This window comes from Delphinapterus leucas, chromosome 20 (assembly GCF_059928025.1).
Source record: "Delphinapterus leucas isolate spDelLeu-1000000601 "Yukka" chromosome 20, BTC_Dleu_Yukka2, whole genome shotgun sequence".
Lineage (NCBI taxonomy): Eukaryota > Metazoa > Chordata > Mammalia > Artiodactyla > Monodontidae > Delphinapterus > Delphinapterus leucas.
Genome location: NC_143148.1, coordinates 24,400,240 through 24,408,322, shown reverse-complemented (window position 1 = coordinate 24,408,322; position 8,083 = coordinate 24,400,240).

Sequence of the window (8,083 nt, the reverse complement as noted above, 5' to 3'; positions counted from 1 at the left end):
AGCAGTATGGAGGTTTCTTAAAAAACTAAAAATAGAGTTACCATATCCGGAGAAAACTCTAATTCAAAAAGGTACATTCACCCTAATGTTCACAGCAGTGCTATTTACAATAGTGAAGACATGGAAGCAACGTAAATGTCCATCGATGGATGGCTAGTAAAGAAGATGTGGTATATATGGACAATGGAATATTATTCAGGATAAAAAAGGATGAAATAATGCCATTTGCAGCAACACGGATAGACCTAGAGATTACCATACTAAATGAAGTAAGTCAGACATAGAAAGACAAATATGTGATATCACTTATATGTGGTATCATTTTAGATATGTGATACAAATAAACTTACTTACAAAACAGAAATAGACTCACAGACAGAAAACAAACTTATGGTTACCAAAGGGGAAAGTGTATGTGTTGGGGGGAAGAATAAATTAGGATTTGGGATTGGCAGATGCAAGCTACTATGTATAAAATAGATAAATAACAAAGTCCTACTGTATAGCACAGGGAACTATAGTCAATATCTTGTAATAAACTATAATGGAAAAGAATTAAAAAAAATAAACAGTGTTGAACTTTGTTAAATGCCTTTTCTGCCTCAATTAAAATGGTCATGTGTTTTTTTCCCCCTTCATTCTATTAATCTGGTACATTACTTTTTTTTTAAGATGTCTTAAAAAATATTTATTTATTTATTTTTTATTTTTTTAGGCTGCGCCAGGTCTTAGTTGCAGCATGCAGGATCTTCACTGTGGTATGTGGGATCTTTAGTTGAGGCATATAGGATCTTTTAGTTACGGCATACAGTCTCATAGTTGTGGCATGCAGACTTCTTAGTTGCAGCATGCGGACTTCTTAGTTGCAGCATGTGAACTCTTAGTTGCTGCATGCATGAGGGATCTAGTTCCCTGACCAGGGATCGAACCTGGGCCCCCTGAATTGGGAGCGTCGAGTCTTATCCACTGGACCACCAGGGAAGTCCTGGTACATTACTTTCTTTCTACAGCTTTATTGAGATATAATTGACAAATAAAACTGTATATATTTAAAGTGTACATGATAATTTCCTATATGTATACTTTGTGAAATGATTACCACAATCAGGTTAATTAACGTATCCAGCATGTTACATAGTTGCCTTTTTTGTGGCAAGAATGCTTAGGATTTACTCTCTCAGCAAATTTCAAGAAAACAATGTGGTATTATTTACTAAAGTCACTCTGCTGTACATACATTAGATCCACAGAACTTATTCATCTTATAACTGAAGGCTTATACACTTTGACCAGCATCTCTCTGTTTCCCCCATTTCCAGACACTGGTAACCACCATTCTACTCTCTGTTTGTATGAATTGCACCTTTTTGAGGGGTTTTGTTTTGTTTTTTAGATCCCATGTATAAGAGAGATCATAAATACTTATCTTTCTCTATCTGGCTTATTTTACTTAGCATTATCTGTTTTAGGTTCATTCATGTTTTCACAAATGTCCAGATTTCCTTCTTTCTTATGGCTGAATAATATTCTAGTGTGTGTGTGTGTGTGTGTGTGTATACATATGTATATATACATATATACGTATATATGTATATATACATCTTCTTTATCCACTCATCCATTGGCAGACTCTTTGGTTGTGTCCATATCTTAGCTACTGTGAATAATGCTGCAACAAACTTGGGAATAGATAAGCTCTTTGAGATACTGAGTTTATTTCCTTCATATATACACTGTGAAGTGGGATTCCTGGATGATATGGTAGTTATAATAATTTTCATGATCTCAGGAACCTCCATACCATTTCCATAATGGTTGTACATTATGCATATTATTACATTCACACCAAGAATGATAAGGTTCCCTTTTCTCCACATCCTCATCAACACTTCTTCCCCCCCCACTGCGATTTATTTATTTATTTATTTTTGGCTGCGTTGGGTCTTCGTTGCTGCGCGTGGGCTTTCTCTAGTTGTGGTGAGCGGGGGCTACTCTTTGTTGCGGTGTGTGGGCTTCTCATTGCAGTGGCTTCTCTTTGTTGCAGAGCACGGTCCCTAGAGCATACGGGCTTCAGTTGTTGTAGCACGCGGGCTCAGTAGTTGTGGCTCATGGGCTCTAGAGCACAGGCTCAGTAGTTGTGGCGCACGGGCTTAGTTGTTCCACGGCATGTGGGATCTTCCCGGACCAGGACTTGGACCCGTGTCCCCTGCATTGGCAGGTGGATTCTTAATCACTTCACCACCAGGGAAGTCCCCTCATCAACACTTCTTATTGCTTATCTGTTTGATAAAATCCATCCTAACAAGTATGAGGTTATGGTTCATTGTGGTTTTGAATTGCATTTCCCTGATGATTAGTGATGTTGAGCACATTTTCTTGTACCTGTTGGACATCTGTATGTCTTCTTTGGAAAAATGTCTATTTGGGTCATTTGCTCATCTTATTTTATTTTTTCAAAAGGAAAGGTTTAAAAAAATTGTCATTATTTTCAGAACATAATTGTCTACACAGAAAGCCTAGGAGTATGTATATTTTCTTTTTTTTTTTCTGCTGTACAGCAAAGTGAATCAGTTATACATATACATATATCCACTCTTTTTTAGATTCTTTTCCCATATAGCTCATTATAGAGTATTGAGAAGAGTTCCCTGTGCTATACAGTAGGTCCTTATAAGTTATCTATTTTACATATAGTAGTGTCAGTTCCAATCTCCTAATTTATCCCTCCCCCTCTTCCCCTCTGGTAACTATAAGTTTGTTTTCCACACCTGTGCCTTTGCTCATTTTAAAACTGGATTATCATTTTTTTAAAGTATTTCTTTTTTAAAAATTTTTTAATAAACTTATTTATTTTATTTATTTATTTTTGGCTGTGTTGGGTGTTCATTGCAGCGTGCGGGCTTTCTCTAGTTGCAGAGAGTGGGGGCTACTCTTTGTTGCAGTGCGTGGGCTTCTCATTGCAGTGGCTTCTCTCGTTGTGGAGCACGGGCTGTAGGCGCATGGGCTTCCATAGTTGCAGCACATGGGGTCAGTAGTTGTGGCTCACAGGCTGTAGAGCACAGGCTCAGTAGTTGTGGAGCACAGGCTCAGTTGCTTCACGGCATGTGGGATCTTCCCAGACCGGGGCACGAACCCGTGTCTCCTGCATCAGCAGGCAGACTCTCAACCACTGCACCACCAGGGAAGCCCTATTGAGTGCCTACTTTTACACCTATACCATACTGGTTTTTTTGTTTGTTTGTTTTGTTTTGTTTTTGGCTGCACTGTGTAGCTTGTGGGATCTCAGTTCCCTGATCAGGGATTGAACCCAGGCTATGGCAGTGAAAGCCTGGAATCCTAACCCCTAGGCCACCAGGGAAACCCCCGTACCATACTGTTCTGATTACTATATCTTTGTAATATAGTTTATTTAAAAAAATTGTTTTTTCATGGAAAGGCATTTTATTTATTTATGGCTGGGTCAAGTCTTAGTTGCAGTACACAGGATTTTTCATTGTGGTGCATGGGCTCTTCATTGTGGCATGTGGGCTTCTTTTTATTGTGGGGTGTGGGCTTCTCTCTCGTTGTGGTGCATGGGCTCCAGAGCATATGGGCTCTGTAATTGTAGCACATGGACTCTCTAGTTGTGGCATGCGGGCTCAGTAGTTGCGGCACATGGGCTTAGTTTCCCCACAGCATGTGGGATCTTAGTTCCCTGACCAGGGATTGAACCCATGTCCCCTGCATTGGAAGGTGGATTCTTAACCACTGAACCACCAGGGAAGGCCTGGCATTTTATATTAAATATAGCAGTGTGTATATGTCAATCCCAAACGCCGAGCTTATCCCTCTCCCCATCCTTCCCTCCTGGTAACCATACGTTTGTTCTCTAAGTCTGTAAGTCTGTTTCTGTTCTGTAAATAAGTTCATTTGTATCTTTTTTTTTTTTAGATTCAACATATAAGTGATATTATATGATACATGTCTTTCTCTGTCTGACTTACTTAACTTAGTATGATAATCTCCAGGTCTATCCATAATGCTGCAAATGGCATTATTTCATTCTTTTTAATGGCTGAGTAATATTCCATCATATATATGTACCACATCTTCTTTATCCATTCATCTGTTGATGGAAATTTTTTAGGTTGCTTCCATGTCTTGGCTATTGTAAACAATGCTGCAATGAATATTGGGGTGCCTGTATCATTTTGAACCATGTTTTTCTCTGGATATATGCCCAAGAGTGGGATTGCAGTGTCATATGGTAGCTCTATTTTTAGTTTCTTTTTTTAAAAATAAAATGTTATTTTTAGTTTCTTAAGAAACCTCCATACTGTTCTCCATAGTGGCTGTACCAATTTACATTCCCACCAACAGTGTAGAAGTGTTCCCTATTCTCCACACCCTCTCCAGCATTTACTGTTTGCAGATATTTTGATGATGGCCATTCTGACTGGTGTGAGGTGATATCTCATTGTAGCTTTGATTTGCATTTCTCCAATAATTAGTGACGTTGAGCATCTTTTCATGTGCCTCTTGGCCATCTGTATGTCTTGTTTGGAGAAATGTTTCTTAGGGTCTTCTACCCATTTTTTGATTGGGTTGTTTGTTGTTTTTTGATATTAAGCTGCATAAGCTGTTTGTAAATTTTGGAGACTAATCCCTTGTTGGTCGCATTGTTTGCAAATATTTTCTCCCATTCTGTGGGTTGTCTTTTCATTTTGTTTATGGTTTCCTTTGCTGTGCAAAAGCTTTTGAGTTTAATTAAGTCTCATTTGTTAATCTTTGTTTTTATTTCTGTTACTCTGGGAGACAAATCGAAAAACATATTGCTGCAATTTATGTCAAAGAGTGTTCTGCCTATGTTTTCCTCTTATAGTTTTATAGTATCCAGTCTTACATTTAGGTCTTTAATCCATTTTGAGTTTACTTTTGTGTATGGGGTCAAAGAATGTTCTAATTTCATTTTTTTAAAGATACCTTATTTTATTTATTTATTTTTATTTTTGTCTGCATTGGGTCTTTGTTGCTGTGCGTGGGCTTTCTCTAGTTGGGGCGAGCGGGGGTTACTCTTTGTTGCAGTGCACAGGCTTCTCATTGCAGTGGCTTCTCTTGTTGTGGAGCGTGGACTCTAGGTGCACAGGCTTCAGTAGTTGCAGCACGTGGGCTCAGTAGTTGTGGCACATGGGCTTAGTTGCTCTGCGGCATGTGGGATTCTTCCTGGGCCAGGGCTTGAACCTATGTTCCCTGCATTGGCAGGCAGGTTATTAAGCATTGCAGCACCAGGGAATTCTCTAATTTCATTTTTTTACATGTAGCTGTCCTGTTTCCTCAGCTCCATTTATTGAAGGGACTGTCTTTCCTCCATTTTATAGTCTTGCCACCTTTGTCATAGATTAATTGGCCATAAATGTGTGGGTTTATTTCTGGGTTTTCTATCCTGTTCTCCTGATCTATATTTCTGTTTTTGTGCCAGTATCATACTGTTTTGATGACTGTAGCTTTGTAGTGGAGTCTAAAGTCAGGGATCCTGATTCCTCCAGCTCCATATTTCTTTCTCAAGATTACTTTGGCTGTTTGGGGTCTTTTGTTTCTCCATACAAATTAAAATTTTTTTGTCCTATTTCTGTGAAAAATGTCATTGGTAATTTGATAGGAATTGCACTGAATCTGTAGATTGCTTTGGGTACTATAGTCATTTTCACAATATTGATTCTTCCAACCCAAGAACATGGCATATCTCTCCATCTGTTTGTGTTATATTTGATTTCTTTCATCAGTATCTTATAGTTTTCTGGTACAGGTCTTTTGCCTCCTTAGGTAGGTATTTCTTTTTTATTATTTATTTATTTATATTATTTTTTTGGGGCTGCATTGGGTCTTCATTGCTGCACGTGAGCTTTCTCTAGGTGTGGCGAGTGGGGGCTACTCTTCTTTGTGGTGTGCAGGCTTCTCATTGCGGTGGCTTCTCTTGTTGTGGAGCATGGACTATAGGCATGCAGGCTTCAGTAGTTGTGGCACTCAGGCTCGGTAGTTGTGGTGCACGGGCTTAGTTGCTCTGTGGCATGTGGGATCCTCCCGGACCAGGGTTCAAACCCGTGTCCCCTGCATTGGCAGGCAGATTCTTAACCACTGCGCCACCAGGGAACTCTCCGTAGGTAGGTTTATTCCTAGGTATTTTATTCTTTTTGATGCAGTGGTAAATGGGATTGTTTCTTTCATTTCTCTTTCTGATCTTTCATTGTTAGTGTATAGAAATGCAACAGATTTCTGTGTATTACATTTTTTTTGTATTAATTCTTTATCCTGCAACTTTACCAAATTCATTGATGAACTCTAGTAGTTTTCTGTCAGCATCTTTAGGATTATCCATGTATAGTTACTATGTCATCTGCAAATAGTGACAGTTTTATTTCTTCCTTTCCAATTGGATTCCTTGTATTTCTTTTTCTTCTCTGCCTTGGCTAGGACTTCCACAACTATGTTGAATAACAGTGGTGAGAGTGGACATTCTTGTTTTGTTACTGATCTTAGAGGAAATACTTTCAGTTTTTCAAAATTGAGAATCAGGTTTGCTGTGGGTTTGTCATATATGGCCTTTATTATGTTGAGGTAGGTTCCCTCTATGCCCAATTTCTGGAGAGTTTTTATCATAAATGGTGTTGAATTTTGTCAAAAGCCTTTTTTGTATTTATTGAGATGATCATAATTGTTTTTATTCTTCAATTTGTTGGTGTGGTGTATCACACTGATTGATTTGCGGATATTGAAAAATCCTTGCATCCGTTGGATAAATCCCACTTGATCATGGTTTATGATCCTTTTAATGTATTGTTGGATTCAGATTGCTAGTATTTTGTTGAGGATTCTTTGCATCTATGTTCATCAGTGATATTGGCCTGTAATTTTCTTTTTTGTGGTATCTTTGTCTGGTTTTGGTATCAGAGTGATGGTAGCCTCAGAGAATGAGTTTGGGGGTGTTCTTTCCTCTGCAATATTTTGGAATAGTTTCAGAAGGATAGGTGTTAACTCTTCTCTAAATGTTTGATAGAATTCTTCTGTAAAGCCATCAGGTCCTGGACTTTTGTTTGTTGAGAGTTTTTTAATCACAGTTTAAATGTCAGTACTTATGATTGGTCTCTTCATATTTTCTATTTCTTCCTGGTTCAGTCTTGGGAGATTGTACCTTTCTAAGAATTTGTCCATTTCTTCCAGGTCGTCCATTTTATTGGCATGTAGTTGCTTGTAGTAGTCTCTTATGATCCTTTGTATTTCCTTGGTGTCTGTTGAAACTTTTTCATTTCTAATTTTATTGATTGAGCCCTCTCCCCTTTCTTCTTGATGAGTCTGGCTAAAGTTTTGTCAATTTTGTTTATCTTTTCAAAGAACCAGGCTTTAGTTTCATTGATCTTTTCAATTGTTGTCTTCATTTCTGTTTTATTTCTGCTTTCATCTTTATGATTTATTTCCTTCTGCTAACTTTGGGTTTTGCTTGTTCTTTCTCTAGTTGCTTTAGGTATAAGGTTAGGTTGTTTATTTGAGATTTTTCTTATTTCCTAAGTTAAGACTGTATTGCTATAAACTTCTCTCATAGAACTGCTCTTGCTGCATCCCATAGATTTTGGATCACTGTGTTTTATTTTCATTTGTCTCCAGGTATTTTTTGATTTCCTCTTTGACTTCTTCAGTGATCTCTTGGTTATTTAGCAGCATATTGTTTAGCCTCCATGTGTTTGTGTTTTTTTTTTTTTCTTATAGTTGACTTATAATCTCATAGCACTGTGGTTGGAAAATATACTTGATTTGATTTCAGTTTTCTTAGATATACTAAGGCTTGCTTTGTGACCTAGCATGTGATCAATCCTGGAGAATGTTCCATGTGCTTTTGAGAAGAATGTGAATTCTGCTGCTTTTGGATAGAATGCTCTATAAATATCAAGTAAGTTCATCTGGTCTAATGTGTCATTTAAGGCCTTTGTTTCCTTGTTGATTTTCTATCTGGATGATCTGTTCATTGATGTAAGTGGGGTGTTAAAGTCCTCTACAATTATTGTGTTACTGTTGACTTCTCCCTTTATGGCTCTTAGTATTTGCCTTATAT